The sequence below is a fragment of the Apium graveolens genome, chromosome 5 (assembly GCF_009905375.1).
Source record: "Apium graveolens cultivar Ventura chromosome 5, ASM990537v1, whole genome shotgun sequence".
In the NCBI taxonomy this organism is placed as follows: Eukaryota; Viridiplantae; Streptophyta; class Magnoliopsida; order Apiales; family Apiaceae; genus Apium; species Apium graveolens.
In genome coordinates this window covers 88,955,855-88,975,376 of record NC_133651.1, presented here as the reverse complement: position 1 = coordinate 88,975,376, position 19,522 = coordinate 88,955,855, and the positions used below count along the sequence as shown (strand labels likewise).

Genomic DNA, 19,522 nt, shown 5'->3' with positions numbered 1-19,522 from the left:
AAATGTGGGGTTGCAGTATCAGGTGATCTTCTCTAAAAGCAAAGTTTACTACAGAGTTATGAAGTCAAGCTGCTATGATCCTCTCAACAGTATCTCCCACCTCTGTTAGTAGCTTTATATTAAAACATCATAACTTTATGGTTTTTCTCATTTATATATTAATATTTATTATTTTGTCTTTTGGCTGTATAACTTAAGTTGAATTTTTGATTGTGCACTTGTTCGTTCTAAATTTAAAAATAGCATTTCTTACCTTTTGTTCTGCGTCAGCGGGTGCTTTAAGGAGTGCCTTATCAGACATTGTTAGAACGGAAGAAGTTTCAAAGTTTGTTCATGAAGTGCACGGGTGATATTATGGTAGTTATTTGGAATAAGTAGATACTATTTTCAATGATTTACCTGAGTCCAAAGATACACTGCAGCTTTCTATAATAATTACTGGTGGTTCTTTTTTTTAATTATTATATTTCTTATGTCTTTCTCTTTAAAAGATCCGTTCATTTGTTCTATTTTTTGATTCAGAAATATGGTGGCAGAAATGTATGAGTCAGCACTAGCACGACAGACTAGAGGTCTATGTGGTTCTCCATCACCAGCTGTTCATATGACTGATATGATTGAGGTTACAATTATACTTTTCTCACAGGTTGTATTCAGACTTTGTGCGTGTGCATGTATTCTTGGTTGTTACTTTCTTTTTTTAAGGCTAGTTGTTGATTGGCTATCCATTTGGTAGTTCCCTCTAATTATTTTATCTTTTGATGATGATGTATGTCTTAGCTCTTACATAATTGCTAGCTATTACTGCAAGTATTATTTACTGCAACTCCTGTAAATGGAGGTTATGGAGAACTTACTCACTGCCATTGGACAAGCTTTCTATATCAAGTCTTTTTGGTATGGAGACATGGACAGAATGTTGAATCACCTTTTGAGATTGTATCAATCTTTAAAACCGAATGAACAATAAAAGGAGATTCATTTATAATCCACCATTGGTCGAAGTTATTAGTTCTTTAGAACTGATGTACAAATCATTCTTTGAGGTTGTAGTGTTTCTGGGGTCATGCAGCCATTTTTCTTTCGCTGGATAGATGATTTTTTAGTACTTCCAAATAATTATATACAATTCAAGTGAATACTTCCAAGTAACAAATGTGCTGCATAAGCAGAAAGCAGGGAAGGCAGAACATTTAATGCCGTGTACATTGCTGAATTCTCTGATTTGTTTATTTTAATGTAACATAAGCTTAAACTTCCGTAATTGGTTTATTTAACCTGTTACGTGGATTTTTGTTTATCATAATTGCTTAAGTGTGTCGTCATTTGTGCTATTTAAAATTTATCTATCAACTTAATCTTTTTCATCTTGCACAACTATCACCTTTTTAATCTACTCTAATTTAATCATTAGTTTTTTCCAAATTTTCTCTTAATAGTGTAAAAACCCAAATTGCCGTGTGCTGCAACATAAGGTCTGTATGTGAGGCCTTTGTGCCGTTCCACCTTACTTTAACTGTGAAGTTTGTTGAATGATAAATCAGGCTGATCTGTATGTATGTCTCAATATACTCTTTTACCTGGAAATGGTTTTAACATGTTTACTGGGCTATATAAAATGTAAATTACTCCTACGGTTCTAATTTAATGTTCATGGCCATTGGTTTTGTATAGCATCTTATTTTGACCTCATTTTTCCACAGTGCTGCCATTGTTACCTGACATATTTTTTGTTCTGTGTTTCTTTTTCTGAAATCTATCAGAAAATATAACCCTTCCTAATTGACCTTTTATACCTTTATTGAAACTTGCTGATAATGGGGTGTTCTGTTTCACTTTTTAGACAACTTTGTATCTTCTCACCTTGACCTGCCAAAATAAATGTAGAAAAATATCAACAAATATGGGATAGTTAGCAATTTAGTTTATCTTTATGTATTTGTACTATTTGAATCAAGTTTCGGCAGCACCCAAATTTTCTTTTTCATTATTAGCACATATTTTTTTAGATAAGTGTTATTTCTTTTTTCTTTTAAGCTCTCTTTTTCAAAATCGAAAATTGCTATATGCAACACCAGCTGCATTTTTTAGTTGTGCTTTATTAATACAATTTTTTTGACACTTTATAGAAATCTGAATTGTAGTAATTTGTTTTTAGCGGTGGAGAAAGCTCATTCGAAAGTCTGCAATATGTATGGCTAAATAATTTTTTGTTGGTGTAACATACCTCACATGGTAGATTATTTAGATACTTAGCCTTATTTAATCTTTTTGCAACTTTTCATGCATACCCGGATTTTTCCTGGTGTTTCAATGTTTTTCGGAAGCAAGTTTTGGGTTGGTATGAAGAATTTATTACATCCCAACAAGGCTGGAGCTTTCTGAAATCCAAGTGGAGCAGTAAGTGACGATTATTATATAATTAAATATCTCGTTGTCGTGAAACCTGACTGCACTAGTTAAGCTGGATCTTTGACTAGATTCTCAAGCTCATTTCTCATCAATTCTAACTAATTTTAGTTGAGCTCCAAACAAACAAAGTCCTGTAAAACTGATTGTTACAAATCTTTATCTACAGAGCAAACAATGCTGTGAATTTAAATACAAAATTCCAAATACAAGGTAGAGATCTATATCCAATTGATTGTGAAGGTTATGAAGTTCAGGTAAGCTTTTAACAGATTGGTGTACACAAATTAAGACGAGGAATTTTAATTGGGCAAATTATCTTACAGTATTGTGAAGCAGTAAACTCAATGTTGCTGTACTAAAACTGTTTTTCTCTCTCAAGTTGCTTCATTGTGCATTCATTTAAAATTCTTAAAATTTACCTATTAATACATTCCTGTAGTCAATTAGATTTGCATGCATTAATTTTATATGTACTATATGCATACACGCTCATGGATGCTATCATAATTTTATCTCATCCTCCAGTTAAAGTTGGCGAAATTTTGAGTTAACTGAGTGATCTTCTTAGCCTGCTTGGTCTTGCAAAGCAGAGAAGATAGATGGTATGTTTTCAATTACTTTTGTTATATTTTTTATTACTGCATTGTTGACAGTTAATTTGTTTACTTTTTTGCATACCCTGCATGCAATTTGTGTTTTGTTGTTTTAATGAGGTGAATAATTGAGTAGGTTAGTTGAATACCCTATTTTTAAAACCTATATTTCTTTGAAAATTTTCTATTCTACAAACGTCTCAAGTCCATTTAAGAGGTTCCTAAAATTTAGTAAGTGTTGAGTGTACCAGAATCAACTTACTATCTAGGTTTATATGCATAATGTGCCAAAAATAACTTAACTTTAACATTAAAATTCTAGTATCACACAATTGTCTACATTTGTAATATTGTTGACGACTGAGTCATCTGGCCATGAAGTAACAAAAGTGCTGTATACACAGAATATTTAATGCCGTGGATATCGCTGAATTCTCTGATTTGTTTATTTTAACGTAACCTAAGCTAAAATTTCTGTAGTTGGTTTATTTAACTTGTTATGTTATGGATTTTTCTCTGTCATAATTGCTCAAGTGTTTTGTCATTTGTGCTAATTAAATTTTAATTATCAACATAACTTTTTTCCTCTTGCACATGGATTATCTTCTTAATCTACTCTATTTTAATCATTAACTTTTTTAAAATTTATTCTACAGTGCAAAAATCCTATGGCCGTGCGCTGCAACATAAAGATTTACTCTTGACAGTGCAAAAATCCAGATGGCCGTGTGCTGCAACATAAAGTCTGGGTGCGAGGCCTTCGTGCATTCCACCTCACTCTAACTGTGAAGTTTGTGGAGTAAATCACGCAGATCTGTATGTATTTGTCGATATATCCTTTTACATGGAAATGGTCTTAAAATGTTTAATAGGCTATATAAATGTGCATTACTTTATGTTTAATGGGCTATACAAGACATATTAACTACTTGTAGATACAGTCAAGCTCCAATAATTCTCTCAACAGTACCTACTACCTCTGTTAGTATCTGTATATTAAAAAAATTCATAACTTTATGGTTTTAATTTATATATTCTTATTCTTTTGTCTTTGGCTGTATATAATGAAATTGAATTTTTTCTTGTGCACTTGTTCGTTCTAAATTTAAAAATGGCATTTCTCACTTTTTGTTCAGCGTCATCTGGTGTCTCAACGAGTGCCTCATCAGAGACTGTTAGAACGGAAGAAGTTGTAAAAATTGTTCATGACGTGCATAGGTGATATTTTGGTTGTTAATTGGAATAAGTAGATACTACTATCAATGATTTAGCTGAGAATCAAAGATAAAGTATAGCTTTCCAAGAATTTACTTGTGGCCTTTTCTTTAATTATTATATTTCTTATTTCTTTCTCTTAGAATGATCTGTTCATTCACTTGTTCTATCTTTTTGTTCAGGAATATGGTAGCAGAAATGTATGAGACAGCACTAGCCGGACAGACTAGATGTCCATGTGGTTCCTTATCGCCTGCTGCTTATAGTACTGATATGGTCGAGGTTAAAATAAAAATTCATCTTTCACAGGCGTATTGTGACTTTGTCCGTTTGTATGTTTTCTTGTTTGTTAATTTCTTTTGTTGAGGCTAGTTGTTGATTGGATATCGATTTGGTAGTTCCCTCTGTCCCTCCAATTAATTAACATTTGGTAATTGGTATGATGATGTATGTCTTAGCACTTAATTTTGTAACTTACTCACTGCCACTGGAGTCTGGACAGGCTTTCTATATGAAGTCTGTTTTGTATGGAGATGTGGATAGAATGTTGAATCACCTTTGAGTTTGCATTCATCACATAAAAACCGAATGAACAGTCTCTTGCTAAAGGAGAATCTTTTATAATCCACCATTAATCGAAGTTATTAGAACATCAGTACGGATATACCAATCATTCTTTTGAGGTTGTACTGTTACTGGGGTCAATTTGCGATTTTTCTTTGGTTGGGTATTTGATTGTTTAGTACTTCCAATTGATTATATACAATTCAAGTGAATACTTCCAAGTAACAAAAGTATTGCATACGCAGAAAGCAGGGAAGCGGAGGACAGAACATTTAATGCCGTGTACATTGCTGAATTATCTGATTTGTTTATTTTTAATGTAACCTAAGCTTAAATTTCCTTAATTGGTTTATTTAACCTGTTACGTTGTGGATTTTTGTCTGTCTTATCTGCTTAAGTGTTTTGTCATTTGTTCTATATAAAATATATCCATATCAAAATAATTTTTTTTTTCCACTTCCCTCTAATTTAATCATTAACTTTGTCAAAATTTCTCTTGACAGTGCAAATATCCAGATTTCCGTGTGCTGCAACATGAAGTCTGCGTGCGAGGGCTTCGTGCGAATCCCCCTCACTTTAACTGTGAAGTTTGTCAAATAAATTGCACAGATCTGTATGTTTTTCTCGATATAGTCTTTTACCTGTAATAGTCTTAACATGTTTAATGGGCTATCCATGATTCTAATTTTAAGTTGCTGGCCATTGTATTTTGTGTAGCATCTTATTTACTCATATTTCACAGTGCTTCCATAGTTACCCTGGCTGCAACTTGCATGTTTCTTCCTTCTGAAATTTATCAGAAGATATCTTATAGAATCTTTAAAGCCTTCCTAATTGACTTCTCACTGACCTTGATTTTTAAAATTGTAAGCATTGCAACAGTTACAAACCATGAAGACGTAGCGCCAAACCATGTATATTAATTTATGCATATTTAGTGGTCATATTGTTTTTTGTAATGAGTTCTGCAATGCTGTCTTAATGTACACATAATGGGTCCAACAAATTTCTGCTGCTTACAGTCACTTGGGTTTCGTTATATGAAAAGCAGGCCAACCGATATTAACTACTTGTAGATAAAATGTAAGAGGTTTATATAACACTGCTTAGGTATCAAAAGAACAATTTATATACATGAACAATTATGATTATATGTGTGTAACAATCTTTAATCAATTGAATACTGACCTTTGAACAAAAAATGAATTTGAAGCCAGCTAGCTTTGTTAGCTATCAAAAAGATCTTTCCTGCTCAGATAGCTACAAGTCTTTCAAAACATTTAAAATTCATATATGTTCAAAAATCATTTATTAATGTTAAGAACTTGGAGTTCCAATGGTCCATAATAAAATTATTGTGACCTAAACATGGTTTTGTGAAAGCTGTTTCTTGATTTTTGTGAAACATTCAGTTCGAGTTTGAAAGCTTGCGCTTGCGCTTACTATTTCATTCTTATTCTCAGGCAAGAAGGTGAAAATAGAAGAATATCAGCTGTTAGGCGCAAATAGTCAGGATAGTGGTGCACTTGTAAGTCCTCCTTCCTTATGGGACAGCAGACCAACTGTAATTTGCAACACCTATTTCTTACACTATAATACCCTTCAGAAATACTTCATTTTCACCTCCAATGCTGACCTAATTTGCGTTTTATATCTCCCTTATGTTATATTTTGCTAATTAGTACCGTGATATGCACCGTTATGATAATAGCTAGCAGTTACATAATTAAGAGGTAAGACATGCATCAGCATACCAAATGTAAATTTATTAGAGGGAGCTACCAAATCGATGGCAGAGAAAATGAAGGTGGATTCTGGTGTTGGTGGAGTTGAGGGTTCTTCGCTGGGTGAGGTAATAGATCATGGTACTAATGGAGTTGTACCTGATGTTGATTGCCCAAGTGATTCCAATGAGTATGGCCTTGATGGGGATTTGTGCGTTGAGGCTGAAGCCTGCACTTTTCCACCTCTGATATTGCCTCCTTCTACGGGAAATGTAGGTGATCCGGATGAGTGTGTTGCAGACCTTCTTTCTGTATACAGTTTCCTAAGTTCGTTTAGTGTTTCTTTCGGGATTGGATTATTGGATTATCACTCACCTTTTCTGTAAGGCATATGCGCCTAATTATTTCAAAAAATACCATTATTATTATTAAAATTTATTTTGATATCGTATAAAAATTAATGGATTTAACAATATTTCTAATATCCTAAAAAATTGATATACCTAATATAAAATATCATTGAGCTCGATTTTGAACAAGTATAAGAAGGTAAAGGCAGGGAAAATGAGGGTGGATTCTGGTGTTGGTGGAGTGGAGGGTTCTTCGTTGGGTGAGGTAGTGGATCATTGTACTAATGGAGTTGTACCTGATGTCGATTGCTAAGTGATTCCAATAAATATGGCCTTGATGGGGATTTGTGCGTTGAGACTGAAGACTATATTTTTCCACCTCCGGAATTGCATCCTTCTGCTAGGAAAATAGGTGTCTCCGATGAGTGTGTTGCGGACCTTCTTTCTGTATACAGTTTCTTAAGTTCGTTTTGTGTTTCTTTGTTTTTGAGTCCTTTTGGGGTCTGCGTGCGAGGCCTTCGTGCAATTTCACCTCACTTTAACTGTGAAGTTTGTCGAATAAATCGCGCAGATCTGTATGTATTTCTCGATATATTCTTTTACCTGTCTCAACATGTTTAATGGGCTATATAAAATGTGCATTACTGCTATGATTCTAATTTTAAGTTGCTGGCCATTGGATTTTGTGTAGCATCTTACTATGAACTTATTTTTCACAGTGCTGCTATAGTTATACCTGACAAATTCTTTGTTCTGTAACTTGTATGTTTCTTCTTTCTGAAATCCATCAGAAGATATCCTTCCAAATTGAAATCTCATTGACCTTGATTTCTAAAATTTTACAAGTTTGAACAGTGTGTATGTCTTCTGTTTTTTGGAATGAAAAAATTAATATTGCTTATAATGGGGTGATATGTTTCACATTTCTTTGTATCTTCGACCTGCCAAAATTATTGTAAAAAATATCAACAAAAATGAGAAAGTTAGTAATTTAGTTTATATTCGTGTTTCAGATTTTTTCAAAATCTAAAATTGCTATATGCATGCCTATCGTGGTATTCTATGTAGTGTCCTGCAACTCTGTGTTTTGTTGTTTTAATGAGGTGAATTAAGTAGGTTAGTTGAATACCCTATTTTGAAACCTATATTTTTTTTGAATTTTTTTTATTCCACAAACGTCTCAAGTCCATTTAAGAGGTTCCTAAACTGCTGATAGGGACTTCGAAGTTCTATCTGACTTGACGGTTGATCTCCGTTGCCTAGTAAGTTATGATTTTTTGATTATTTTCATAATATGTTATGTATACTGAAGCTGCATATATATAAATGTCCCCCGGGCAATATTTGACTAGAAACAGATTGGTAATGCGACTAAAAAAGCTCACTTTAAAGCTCTGCGGATCTGACAAAAGCTCTAATCTGAAAAAAGACATTTGAATTAACACAGATCTTAACTTAAGATTGTAAAAATTTATAATACCATTTTCTGGATGACTTTGTACCTGGTATACCAAATTTCAAGGTGTGTATTCATTTCAGATGTTAAAGGATTGATTGTCTGAGTAATTTTTCTTTTTTGAATTAGCAAAATGGCTTCAGTTGCTTTTTATATAGCATGATGATCTTTGGAGTAAATATAAGTTTCTTTGAACCCTCTTAACCGTAAAGGTAAAATTTTCTTATGATGAACACCATGATCTTTGGAGTAAATATAAGTTTTTTTGAACCCTCTTAACAGTAAAGGTAAAATTTTCTTATGATGAACACCTTTATATTGTAGGAGGGAATTAATGATGACTACATCCTCAATATTGGGGTAAATAGTATACAATGCTTATGATAACAAATCATTCTTGTTTTAGGTGTTTCTCTTCATGTTTTGGTTGGGTATAGTGCAGATTGTCTGGTCTGAACTGTGATTCTTAAGGAATCTGAACAGGATTTTGTGACTATATAAGTATATATAGATGGCTGGATGCTAGGGTTCTGATACAACACAAGACAGATCTAGGATCCAGCCAAATCATTTCTTTCTTTCGTAACTTGCATTACATTCATAGTAATAAACTTTAAACAATATGTCCCTACATAATCAAAATAGCAAATCATTTTGTTTTTGCAAACTCCACAATTTGAGAAGATTATTAATTATGAAGTTTTTATATATACTGGAAATATATACATATCATCAATGTGTTAATGGCAGATAAGCGGTGCTAGAATGAAGACAGCGAGCAAGCAAGCGATTCTGTGGTTAACAACTAAGTTTTTACTGTTTTGTTTCAGAATTGCAATACCCCATTTGTTTGAAAAAGTATTCATGGGAGGACATTATAACAGACTCCTATTTTAATCAAGTAATACGCATGGTATAGTACTATACTTTTCACAATGTGCAGATCATGGACCAGCACATCCCAGAGAGTACAGTGTGACTTAAGCTCCTCATCTAGGACTACTAATAACAGTGCTTCTTTAGAAGATTCAGTGATTATTAGTGATTCTGAATGAGAGAACAACCAAGCAATTCCTGCTAGGACAATATTTGAGCAATTGTGCCTCTTTGATATCGTATCATCAGCAGTGTTTACATTTGAAAGTAGTCTTCCGCAAACTTTAAGCTTTCACTACTTTTTTATGTTTAATAGTGTGTACTAACAAGTCTTAAGAGTATGCCAGCAAAATATATGAAAGTTGTATTAGGTCGTAAGGTTATCTAAATATGAACCAAATTTAGGCAATTTCCGGTCAGGTATAGAAAGAACTATATATAGACATATATTCAAGTGCAACAGAGTCTCAAATGGACTCAATTAAGTAAAGGCAAGATAGGTTGAAGATTCAGGAAGGTCATTTGAAAAATGGGATGACAGTCATATACGCATTCTCAGCAATTTGAAATTATCAGATTGTAAATAGGATAACAGGAATCTTAAAGCTTTCAACAATATTCTCAGGCTGGTCTGTGGGCCAAAGTTGCAGGTTTTGCATTTATTTGTAAGGAAATTATCAATAGTAACCTTTTAATTTTGATTTTTCTCTGTGGTACCACCGAATCTTTTTTTCTTACGGGTGGTATCACTATGTATTTGTCTGTTAATTAAAAATAGCATTTTGTGAAGTATATGTTAAGCAGGCGTTTAAAATAGTAAGAAATGACATATAACCCAACTGAAATTCAAATTTCCCGGACTTTTGGCGACATTAGCATCCACATGTGCAAACAAAAAGAAGTATAACAGTTGGTTAAGTCTTACAAAAAGCTCTGCACCAAGTAAATCTATAGTTGTTGCTGAGATTGAGATTTCGGGGCACTGTGAGCTGTTGGCCTGGGAACTTTGAGTTGATGTTGTTGCCTTTACTTGTTTTGTTGCATTAGATTGATTCATGACTCTTGGGTTTTTAATCACAGAAGTCTTCCCACTTATTTGCATCTCCTTCATTTGTTTCTTAGAGCAAGTCCAATGCAAAATACAAAATAGTTATAGTTATTGCTATAATTTGGCATTAAAAAGTGTCATTTTGTGCTAAAATAAAACTTCAACTGTAATGCTAGATTTATTTTGAAAACAAATATTTCCTTATTTACCTAAATTTTATCATTTTTCCCTAAATTTCATTTAAAGTGCAACAATATGCATCTCATTTGTAAAAGTATGATGATATGGCTAGATACATAAATACATCGTTGATTTCAAATTTATAAGCAATGATACATATATACATATTTTCATCCAAGTATATAACTCCTTTGGAGTTGAAATTTTTGATATTTGATTTCAAATTATAGAAATGGCATCATCTGTCATGCTCTTAATTAACCCCCTTGCAGGTCCTTGAATTTTGTCCAAAGCATTCACACTGCTTGCACTTCACAGTCTTGGACCTTTTCCACATCAGTTCCTCTCCCTCTTCTCTCCTTCTATTCCTACAAGGCACAATGCAAACAAGAACATAGTATTATAACACACATTTTGTTTATCTGAGATTATAGTCCAATCTTTTCTAACAGACTCCTTTACTATATTGTAAAGTTTCCATAAGAAAAATGACCAATTGCCCTCGTCTTCAACACTAACAATAACATATGCTATAGGAAATATCTCATTATTTGCATCTAAAGCCACAGTTGATAACAATATACCTCCATAATTTCCCTTCAAGTGAGTCCCATCAATACTTATTAAAGGTTTACACCCCTAGAAAACCATTCCACATGGCTCCAAAAGATACAAAAAATGTAGAAAATAATAGGTCCCTTGAAATGATTTCAGATTCAACAAAAGAACAAAAAGCCCTTGAGTCTGGATTAGTTTCAGCAACTACCATAGCATATGCTGGTAAATTAGTATAAGACTCATCATGACCTCCAAATAGGAAATAAGAGCTCATTTATAGCCTTTCCTGGAATGTCAGGATTGGCTCTAATATCCTCCATCAACTTGGCTCCGGCCTACTAAACATTGCAGATTGGGTTGTAAGTCTCCAGACCCCTACAAGTATGCTTGTTTAGTTCAATCTTCTTGATGGCATGGAGTCTCTAGTTACACACCTCTGCAGAACAAGTGCATCTATACCTCTTTTTATCAGCAGCAAGAACTCTGATAGCAAAGACTTCTTGTATGCAATAGTCCTTCAGCACACCCTTGAAATGATTTTTATCCATAAATATCATCCAAGGCCTTAACTCAATCTTACCAAACTCTTTACTGTCATATATCTCTCCATTTTATATAACCTCTGATAGTATTCATCATCATCATACTCATTTATAAATTCATGCCACTGCCCAGACTTCCATATCTCTTTGACCTTGACAACTGAGGCATCATGAGCTTCATCATCAGGGACATACTCATAGCCCCTCTCCCATCCTACATCATCTTCTGAACTAAGATTGGGGTCATCATCATCAAAATCCACCTTCCTTTTGACATTATTCCTTTTACTTGATTCCCTCTCTACCTCAGTTTGTGTCTTCCCTGTTTCTTCCTCCCCTCCTTCATTCCCTACCTCTTCATTAACTGTCACTATTTTCTGAGAACATCAATACAACAATCCCTTTCTTTCGACAGTGGTCTTGGGTATTTTTTTATTAAACAAAGTTTGATCTTGAATAGATAATGTAATAATTGTAGTACTATTTTGAGAATTGTTTGGAATAGGAGAGAACCTATGACTCCTTCTGAAAGTCAATGATTTGAAAGCAATGTTTGGTGATATAGGCGGTAGGAGGGTAATATTGGATGATCTTGTTCTGGGTGGTCTTTTAAGTGTTTTTTCCCTTCCTTTTAGCAGGATCGGGCTAAAAAACTTGGTCATCATTCAACTCAAGTTCAATGGTAGCATTATCTTCATTGTCCAGATTAACACCCTCTTCTACTACATTATCCCTGCATCATCCTCTTTTTTTTTCTGCAGACCTTCAAGACTAACTTGTATAGGTTGTTAGGTTTCATCTGTGTCCCAACCCATATCAATATCAATTCTTTCTCAGACATCCTCTCAAACATTAAAATTAGATCTTTAACAGCTATGATGTATTGATGATCCATCTTATAGATGTATGAGAAGCAAGGATAGTGATAATCTAGTTTCATACTCAAGTTCTTTGCTTCATCTTTATAGTCAATAATAAGGTCCAACATATTACACTTATCGACATCTACCTTAAAATCAATATCTTTACTCCTCTAATGAAATCTCAAGGTCTTAGTACTATCACCCATACTGCATATACGTATGCACTAATCACTCGTTACAAAGAAACACCGAACATATAGTACCAATATGGGATTACTGTGTGTGTATAGTCGATCATATATGTATGCATATCAAACTTCAACTAAGATACATTTGTGTGTATGTGTGAATATACATATAAGATAGATGCACAAACCTGTAATCGACTGATTAAGAACAATGTGGTGATTGAAGACACCGATTGAGTAGCTGAGTTTTGATCTCTAAAACCCTAGAGAATGAGACTTCTTCTTGTTCGTGTCATTTTATTTTCAATTAATCCCTTTTCCCTTTCATTAAACAACCCGTATACAATCCTGACAAAAAAAACAACACGTATACAACCCGTATAGGTCCAGTTACATATTAACTGTACCAGCTTAAATCCTGCGATGCACGAGTTTTCGTTAATATTTAAAAATTTTATGTATCTCGTCATATTCTAATTTTTAAAATATTTTTTGTTAATATATAATCATTATAAATTTTTAATAAAAATAATAGAATAATTTTAGTAGAATAAGTATACTATATCTAGTAGTTTAATAATTTAGCAGTTAAACGAATATATAATACTATTTATTTATTTTCTTTAATAACCAAAATTAGGGAATAACCGTTGAACCAAATCATACCTCATTCCTGTTATTATTGTAACATCCCAAATCCGGGGTCAAGATTTGGTGTCACTAAACAATTTTTACATAATTTGAAATAATATACAAATAACCCCTTAAAACCGGATCATTTACAGGTTATGGTATGAAACAAGAATCTAACCTTCTATAATTCACAACAACTACCATACGAGTGTAAATACCTTTATGCTAATGCCCTTGTCTTATTTTTCTAACATCTTCGTCCTCTCGCAGCGGAGATCTTTCTAACTTCTGTTGTCTAACGAAATCTATTCACTTTTATCCTTATCTGCTTCCGAAAGAAATAAGATTTTACAAAGCAAGAGTGAGCCAAAAAAGCCCAGCAAGTATATAATTTGAGTTTCAAGCATTAATATCAAAGGAAAATTTCCGGACAAAAGCTTTAAAAAAATTTAAACGATTCTATTTATTTGAGGGAGTTGAGCGAATAGACATTGGCTGTTACCAGCCTTTAATTATAAATTCAAAAGTGGCAAGCGATTCCCAGATTCATCTCCTGAATCAGGGTTTTGTTCGGTTTTGGAATCATAAACCTTTTTCGAGAAAGAATGCCGTTAATGGCGATCAACAACAAATTAGACTGGACACTAGTTCACACTTATACCCTGCTGATCAATCAGGATAGAGTGTAGATCTACACCCAACCGTATAGATCCATTCAGGTACCTAAGCACTATCGCCCCAGGGTCCGGTCCATCCCCGGCCCATAGGGTCTCGCTCATCACTGGCCCTCACAGTAACCATCCAGCCCGTGGAGTATTTTGATGTCAAATCATTTTGATTTCAAAACATCCCAACTCAGGGTTCGCAAATAACCCGAAAGAATGGGTATTTGCTCAAGAAAGCAATCGATAATATAGGAACAATAATGAAAGAAACTTGCATAATTAAGAGTAATTGCAGCGAAATATAAAATAGTTAACTATTCTGAACTTAGAATAAGAATGAAGTATTTGCAGTATTTTACGAGAAAAGTAAGGAATACTTGCCTCGATAAGCTTAACCACTATTATCGGTTGACTTTTGGATTGCCTTGAACGTTTGTCTTTATCGTCAGACCACTATCCTATTCTGGCTACGATCTCAACGCTCAGGTCCTTCGGTTGGAACTTTACTAAGCTCAACGACTAACCACTATATCTTTCTTACTCCGAAGTCACTCCTCGGGTCTTCCAACTAGGACCTACAGGGTTGAAATACCCTAATTCAGATAATCGCCTCGCTTAACATAACCTCACTATCACTTCTACCCATACGATTTCATAACCTAACTCATATTTATATGTATTATTGAAATACACATAGCAATTATGGTTCACATCTTCGAAACTCGGTTCGGTGTTTGTTTTCGGAAAGTATGTATACTCGTTGGTTTGAAAATAGTAAGATAATTGATTATTTATAAAATATCGTGCTACAACACATAATTAGGTTCATATGACATAATTATATATCCTCGTTCGACGTCTCCGATAATTATAACGTACGTTCCCGTATTTTCGGAATTAATTTCCCGAAAATCGGGCAGCATTTCCTTTGTTTATCGACCTACCCGTCGAAATCCAATCGACGTCAATCACAACAACAACGCAACACAATGCAATTCACAATTCAATTCACCAATCCCATCCACCGATATGAGTTCACTTTATTAATTATTATTATTCGTTTTCATTTCGAAATTTATTTTACAAACTAATTTTATTTATTTATGATTTAGGACTCAAAATTAATCATCATCGTCCACCGTCGGCTCGCCGAGGCTCATCGCCGACGGCGGTAAAATTCGCGGGTGCCCGAAAAATTTCAGGTTTCCAACGCGTATTCTACCGATTAAATTCATATTTATTCCCGCACAATAAATTTTTCTTTATTTCACGAAACTTCGAATCAATATATTCACTGTAGCAAATAAAATAATTAATTAAATCAGTCAGGACAACACAGAAGCAAGCAACATAATCGAATCCAACAGAACTCAGGCAGGGTCACCAGAAAACACACCGGTGGCCGGAAAATCGCAACACAACAACCATAAACACACGCACACATACAAGACTCACACACGCACACATACACACACACGACTCACACACATATCACCACACACACACACGCCACCAACTTGCCGGAAAACAGGGGAGGGCGGCGACCGGAAAGTGCTAGCAAAACGAATCCCACCGAACCATACATATACACACGTAAACGTACACATATATATATATATATATATTAATTCAGTAACAACCGAAATCAATTGAAGCCAGTAACCGGAATTAAACGATGGCACTCACCGGAAAATGAAAGAAACGGAAACAGCGGCAAGGAAATAAGAGAACAGGGGAGAGAGAGAGTCAAGAGAGAAAGAAAGAAAAGAAAGAGGAGGTTGAGAGAAATCGAGAGAGACGAGAGAGACTCGGAGAGATTGATCGAAAGGAAGAGAAAGGAGAGGCGGTGGAGGTGATACCGAACAGGGGGGAATCTAGGTTTATATTTATTTTTTTCTTTTTATTTGTTTTCTTTATTTTATTTTACTCCCGTTATTATCCCTTTTCGTACCACAATTTAAGAATTGAACGATTATTTAATGGGTAAAATAATTCGAAAATATACGAAAATGATTTATTTAAAAATAGCGCAATAACTAGGAGTTAATAAAATTAAATTTGCAAGATTTTTAAATCATTTTTATAACGTGCATTGGACATGTATTTTTTCAATTTAACGAATACACGTGCGGTTAAATAAAAGCCAGAAAATTTCCGAAATAATTTTAAAACTCTTGAAATATTCCAAACTTAATAAAATAAAATTTTCATGATTTTTGAAGCATTCTAGAATTAAATACTGATTTTACAATTAAATGAAATCAGAAAATCATTTAAAGATAAATAATCAATAAAATGTTGATTTCTAAATTTTATAAACTCCTAAAAATTATAAATAAAATTATAAAGCAACCAAAATAATTTTAGAGATGATTTTATCATTTATAAGAATAAATATTCAATAAAGTCATTGTAAAAATAAAATAATACCATACAGTTCAATAATTAATTACATATATAAGGTTCGTATTCAACAATTACCTGAAATTAACAATAAGGTAATACACAGCTAATATACTCATCACATATTTTATTTATTTAATAATTCGATAATTACATTTGCATAACAGATCTGAAAATAGGTTACTTAGCCGCTAAGTAACTATATAACGATACAATTTAATATCAGATGTGGATAATTATCGAAACAGAGCTTCTTATAAAATACTGTATACTAAAATAAGATAATAATCCTTCACCTTTCGAGAGTATGGGTTTTATCGATCTATAAAATGATTAGCGTATCAAAACTTTCAAGCCGGGACCCGTACAGGTCAAACCTTACCCCGGATCGAAAAAGTCAAAATACGGAAAGTATTCAGAATTGTCAGATTAGGTTAGAAAGGAGTTTTCGGAAGAGTTTCGGGTTGTAAAAACGCAAAAACGGTTGAAGTGGGACGATTTCCGATTCTACAAAGTAATTTTATAATTACGTAAAAATAATCATTAATAATTCTATAAATTCTTATAAAATCATATAATAATCCAAAAATTACCAGAAAAATACCAAAATTATCTATGTTTAATTCTGGATAATTAGAAATTAAAACATCCTAATTTTATCAGATATCAACACCCAAAGTTTAATATTAATCATAAAGTAATTCACCAAAATTTACATAATAATCACATAATAATTATTTATTAATAAAAATAATTACATAATATTTCTTGGACGTTACAATTATAGTATAATATATATTTTTAATTATTTTAAAGAAAAATACACACTAAATACGGTATTAGTAACATTTACTTAACGTTGATTGGACGAAAAGCCTAATTATTTCACTGATTACATTCACAATGGTACCACCTGTAAGACAAAATGGTTCGGTGGTACCACTCAGAAAAGCCAATAACAAAAGGGTACTATTGATAATTTTCCTTATTTGTATTGCCCCAGATGCAAAAAACTTTACTTTAGACAAGATTGGTAAGAACCTTTGGATGTATAGCACATGCATGAGGGTAACTTTTGTGACTTAACCCAAGACCTCTACGTATAGTGGTATCTCCCTCGATTCCTATACGAGATGTCGAGGGTTCAAACATTGTCAAAGACGAGGGTTGGTGTGTGAGTGCATTTAAATAGCGGAAAAAAACTTCTTCAACTTATTGAATTGAACGTGAGAATTTGTTTGGTTTTAGTTGTTTAAATTCTCTTTATGTTTTTAGTCCAATATATTTGAAAATCAAAATTTCAACTTTGCTTGTAGTATATGTGTTCAAGCAACTGATATCTATTGGGATAGTGATGTACCAGGTGTATGAATCGAGTTGCTTTTATCCGCAATCAAGGAAACAAACACAAGATGTGGTATAATCTTAAATAATGTTTCTTTTGAATCGAGAATAAATAGAGGAAATTTTACAATAAATAAAAAGATTTTACTACCATAAAGCAACTAATTAAATATGTATATGTGACAAGTTTAATTATAGATTAACTATAGTGGATGGGATCGGAAATAATATGGAAGGTACGTTAGAGATTTTTTTATTGCAGTTAACCTCTCTGGAATCATATATTGATGCAGAGCCATAACGGTGATGGGACGCGCAATAACTAAGATCAGAATTTTGGCATTCAGTGATGCCTTGTTTGTTGGAACATATTGGAATTTCAGTTTGGGTATTGAGGAAATCTTGCATGGATCTCCGACACATATAGGTTCTGATTTCTTTATCAGTACAACTTTGTTTTCCCCGTTATATATATGTATCATTATTCTTTAAACAAGATCATTCAAGGGTATACAGATTGTATTGGAAATAGATTGTGCATGCTATGTTTTCTAGCAGAAAATACATGTCAAAAATCAGAAGTCACTAATCAACCTAATGTTTATGAACTCCGGGCTTAGAGGCTAAAGCTGTAAATGCAGATCAAAGAGGAAGGGAAATAAAATGAGATCAAACAGAAGGGTCCTGTTCCCTGACAATCATGTGTCAGGAAACTGTTAACCAACACATGATTTTCTGGCCGTTGGATGAACAATCCAACGACCATGATTTAAAGAAAAATCCCCTGTCCGCGTAAAATAACCGTGGAACGCTGCTTCTCCGCGTAAAATAAGTGCGGAACGAGAAATTACACTTTTACCCTTAATTACCTTCCACGGATATTATACGCGGATGATCTGGGAAACTGAATTAACGGGTTGAAACGACCCATTTAGCAGTTCCAACCCTAAATTATATACAGAGCCGATTTGAAGGCGATCCACAGCCGATTTTAAGGCGATCAACATCGATTTAGTTCTTCTTCACGCTTCCTTCGATTTCCCAGTCTCTAAGGTTCGTTCTACATACCAATTTCAGTGGTTTTTCAAATTCTAGGGTTCTACATATAATTGTATGTATGAATCTGATTTTGTATATATTCGACTGTGTTTAATTGTAAATATTCGACTATGATTGTGTATATATTCGACTGGTTTTTTAAATTTTGAATTTTGATCGTGGATTTTGAATTTTTATCGTGTGGCATATTCCCTGAGTTGTGAATTTTGATCATGTTTTTGGATTATAGTGTGTATTATTTCATACCATCTCAAAGTGCACCTGAGTTGTGAATTGTTTGATGTTCCAAAAGGCAAAATCAGGTTGTCTTGTTTAAGTGTATATATGATCGTTGATTTTGAATTTTGATCATGTTTAAGTGTATATATGATCGTGTATATATAAGACAGCCTATGAATTCCCTGGCTGAGGATTCATTTTTTTGATTGACCATCACTATCTTTTTTATTTTTATTGTACTCTTGTGTTTAGGTGTATTGATGTTGCGAGTTGGATAATTGTGAGTGGATGTTACGAGTATAGAGTTTTTGCATTGCGGTATTGAATTTGTAGAATCAGTGTATGATATTCTTTGAGATTTCTAGAATTAGAGTGTTTGCATTGCAGTTTCGAATTTGTATTTATAGTTGTGCTTATATGCTTGGAATAACATATACATGGACTGTTTTCATGTTTATTGAATTATTTTCATGTTTATTTTTTCAGGATGGATAACATATTGCCAGTTCCAGTTAGTCATGACATTATCTTTGATAACGAGTATCATGTGAGTTTGGATGTTTGGGAGGGATATGAGCGGTGGCCTTTAGAGTGTTATTGTGGGAATAGGAACATGCGTAGGTGGGTTTT

General features: G+C 33.5%; 1 long non-coding RNA gene across 1 annotated transcript; it reads right to left on the bottom strand.

The window, feature by feature from the left end:
* Window positions 1-10,557: 10,557 nt before the first annotated feature.
* Window positions 10,558-12,903, bottom strand: LOC141661373 (uncharacterized). Its single transcript, XR_012549921.1, has 2 exons — window positions 12,758-12,903; window positions 10,558-10,786 (listed from the first exon to the last, which is right to left on the bottom strand). It is a non-coding gene; the product is annotated as an uncharacterized LOC141661373 (long non-coding RNA).
* Between the last annotated feature and the right edge of the window lie 6,619 nt (window positions 12,904-19,522).